Genomic DNA, 4,443 nt, shown 5'->3' with positions numbered 1-4,443 from the left:
GTTTGGCAGGGGGGGGTGGGGGGGGGGGGGCCTAAAGTGCAGGGTGAGCAGAATGGGGAGGGGGGGTTAGGGTCGGGGGGGGGGGGGCGGCGGACAATGGAATGGCCAGCGGCGGAACGTGAGCAGTCAGCAAGCAGGGGTCATGACATCGGAGTGTCAAACAAACAAACTACTGACACTTACAAACCGAACAGGCTATTCTTAAGCGTGCAGCCATGCACACACACACACACACACACACACACACACACACACACACACACACACACACACACACACTCAACCACGTAGACAAGGACTATACTGACACAACCACCAATTAATTCATAACACTGTTAGAGACTGTCACACACACACACACACACACACACACACACTAACTATGACTATCACAAGCCTCAGACTTGCTTGGGGGTGAACTGACCTGTGCGTGATTGGGTATCTGTGTGTGTGTGTGTGTGTGTGTGTGTGTGTGTGTGTGTGTGTGTGTGTGTGTGTGTGTGATTGAGGGGTACATACTGAGATTAAAGTCAGTGAAAGAAATGTCATCACTCACGCTGGAGACCTTTAGTGTCACTCCAGCCCTGTGACGGATAGATTTGTCACTTTGGATCACTTCATTATAGAGACCAGCTCTGGCTTTCTGAAAGAAAACATGTGTGGGAGCCAATGGACAACACATGTTTACCTGTACACAGAAAAAATGTGGTTTATTCACAAGTGTGTGTGTGTGTGTGTGTGTGTGCGTGTGCATAGAGAGAGAGAGAGAAAGTGATAGAGACAGAAAGAGATAGAGCAAGAAAGAGATGTAGGTGTGTGTGTGTGTGTGTGTGTGTGTGTGTGTGTGTGTGTGTGTGTGTGTGTGTGTGTGCAAAACGTTCCTTGCTGCTTGCTACTGCACACCAGGGCCCATTCTTGGTTCATTAAGTTGCTTGTGGGGGGACAAAGACCCCCTGATATCAGCTAAGGACAAGAGTCTGCACTGTTCAATGGTGGGGAACCATTTCAAAGAATCACATCACTGAAGCTCCTTAATCTGAGTTGGCAGGGGTCAGCCAAGAGAGACATGAGATGGCAATGGAGAAAGGGTGCGTTTGAGTGAGTGTGTGTGTGTGTGTGTGTGTGTGTGTGTGTGTGTGTGTGTGTGTGTGTGTGTGTGTGTGTGTGTGTGTGTGTGTGTGTGTGTGTGTGTGTGTGCTGGCTAAGAGGGGGACGAAAGTGGGAGAGCGAGAGCGTGTTTCTCACACTCACACTCGAGAGCCTGTGAAAGGTCAACCCTCAGTGCTAGCAACAGAGGAAAGACTCTCTGACACACACACACACACAGAGACACACACACACACAACACCTCCTCATCCAGAATCCACACAAACATTCTCCCAAAGGCAGAGTATGAAAACAAAACCCTCAAGTCTTCACTGTCTAGACCCCAACAAGCCTCTTGTGAGTTCTATTCACTTTCTCAAAGACTGACACCAACGTCTTCTTCACCAACAACTGGCATCTGAGTGAGTTTGATTTCATAGTCAAGCTAACGTCAAGTTCCTGGTGCTCAGTATGACACTACAAAGATGACAGGCTGCACCAACTCTGATGTCAAATAAATAATAATAATAATAATAATAATAATAATAATAATAATAATAAGTTTCTTCTGAACGTCTGATGATGAAGCGAAAACAGTTTCAAGTCGCCCATCTCTGCCCTCGGACACTCTCCGACTCACACCCAGACCACGGGGAGAACGCAGAGAGATGACCTCAGACCACTAAGCTATTTCAAAAACAACAAGAGGAGCAGAAAGAGAAGAGCCCCCCCCCTGCCCCCCCTCCGCCTACACCCCCCCCCCCCCCCCACCCCCCCCCCTCCCTCCGCCCCCCACTCGCTAAAGCCCCTCCACAGTCATCGGGGCTTTCGACCGCTTCCTGTTTTCGCAGGGGTGAATTGTGGGAGATAATCTCTAGCTGCCTATTGGCTGACTCCACACAAAAAGCCGGCCCTGGAAAGCGGGCCATTGTTACCGCGGCGACTCAAATCCAGCGGCCCCCGGCTTTTTGGTCGGCCGGGTATGCCACACCATCAGCGAAAAAAGAAAAAAAGAGAAAAGAAAAGGAATGACATATAGAAAGAGAAAACCCTCCTGACCTCGACCACTCCACGGCACATGACTTGCACAAATACTGAGCCCGCTCAATCAGATACACAAAAAGCCACGGAGAGAGAGAGAGAGAGAGAGAGAGATAAAGAGATAGAGGTAGAGGGAGGGAGGGAGGGAGAGACAGAGGGGGTGGGCGGGGGGGAGATGTCCATAACAGAATCCGGTTGAGATAACATGAGGGTCGATTGAGCAACTTCGATACCTGGTTTGCTAACGCAGTTCAGCTATACATTACTTATACATAAATGTTGAGACAAAATGGCCGACTACTAGGCTACTATCACTAAGAATACATCAATATCAAGACAAAAGGAGCATCTGCAATACACATAAACCTGCACGTAAGATACACTCACCGAACACTTTATTAGGAACACTATACTAATACTGGGTAGGGCCTCCGTTTGCACTCAAAACAGGCTCAGTTCTTTGTGGCATTGATTCCACAAGATGTTGGAAACATTCCTTTGAGATTGTAGTCCATGATGACATGATAACATCACGCAACTCCTGCAGATTTTTCAGGTGCACTTTCAAGCTGTGAATCTCCCGTTCTACCACATCCCAAAGGTGTTCTATTGGATTCAGATCCGGTGACTGGGAAGGCCACGGAAGAACACTGAACTCATTGTCATGTTCATGAAACCAATTGAGACGACTTTTGCTTTGTGACATGGAGCATTATCATGCTGGAAGTAGCCATTAGAAGATGGGTAAATTGTGGCCATGAAGGGATGCACATGGTCAGCAACAATACTCAAATAGGCTGTGGCATTCAAGCGATGATTGATTGGTATTAACGGGCCCAAAGTGTGCCAAGAAAACATTCCCCACACCATTACACCACCTCCACCATGAGAAGGTGGACAGGTGTTCCTAATAAAGTACACCACCTCCACCATGAGAAAGGTGGACAGGTGTTCCTAATAAAGTACACCACCTCCACCATGAGAAGGTGGACAGGTGTTCCTAATAAAGTACACCACCTCCACCATGAGAAGGTGGACAGGTGTTCCTAATAAAGTACACCACCTCCACCATGAGAAGGTGGACAGGTGTTCCTAATAAAGTACACCACCTCCACCATGAGAAGGTGGACAGGTGTTCCTAATAAAGTACACCACCTCCACCATGAGAAGGTGGACAGGTGTTCCTAATAAAGTACACCACCTCCACCATGAGAAGGTGGACAGGTGTTCCTAATAAAGTACACCACCTCCACCATGAGAAGGTGGACAGGTGTTCCTAATAAAGTGTTATAAAGTGAGTGTGTCGGCGAACACTAATAGCTCTGAGTGGGTGTTCATCATCTCTTATTGAGAGCGTCCCGCTCCTTGTCACAACAAACTAACTGATCTGTTGTGACCAGCGGTGATAATTGAATGGGGTCACACTTTAAGATGCCACTAGCGACAACAGAGATTCTAATATTATGTTACATCTGTCATCACACCTCCAAAATAGGTCAGAAGTTGCAAACGCTCTTCCGCCAATTCCAGTTAATGAGAGCGTCAATGGTCTCACACAGTTACCGGGACAACCCACTTCCCACGTTCACCAGATCCCCTACAGTCAGATGTGATTCGTCAAGACCTCTTTGGCTAATAGAAGACTTTTGTCTAAGAAAAGACACTCCTATTGGCTAGTCATGACTAATTAGTCAGCAAGTCTCATTCCCATACGAGTAAAGTAGCTTAGCCCCGCCCCTCCATTGTCCTCCAAGGCAAACCAAAACAAAGCCACAACAAACTTAATCTCCTTAACAATTTGGCTGTGTTGTTTAAGTGCATTTTTATTAGTAACACCTCCTCAAAAACAATTAGTTGGGATGAGACACTGGCAAACGATAGGTTAAATAGTGTAAAACCCTACCTAAACTACCTGTGTATTTCTTACCCCTGACTCTAAGACATCTTAAGAGAGCAATAAGAAACACTGTGGCTCTGGTGACTATCAACCAATCACAGGGAGGTTGAGTGGGCTAGACCTTAGCAGCCAAAAAACGCAACCCTACACACACACACACACACACACACACACACACAAACACCCTTCCTAAACCCAACAAGGGTGTGTGCGTGGTGAGAGCGTGTCACGTGATCTTGGGGTTTGTGGTCGGTCACCATGGTGACGGGGAGGGGGCAGCTGGGAAAAAAAGGGGATTTTATCTCCTGATTTGAATAAGATGGCCTGGATCTGTCACAGTGTTTACCCTCCGTATGGTCTGAGAGGGGACCCACAAAACAACAACAACAACAACAACAACAACAATGGAAAACTCTGTT

The sequence above is a fragment of the Argentina silus genome (assembly GCF_951799395.1).
Source record: "Argentina silus genome assembly, chromosome: 17".
NCBI lineage: Eukaryota > Metazoa > Chordata > Actinopteri > Argentiniformes > Argentinidae > Argentina > Argentina silus.
This window is presented reverse-complemented; position numbering follows the sequence as displayed.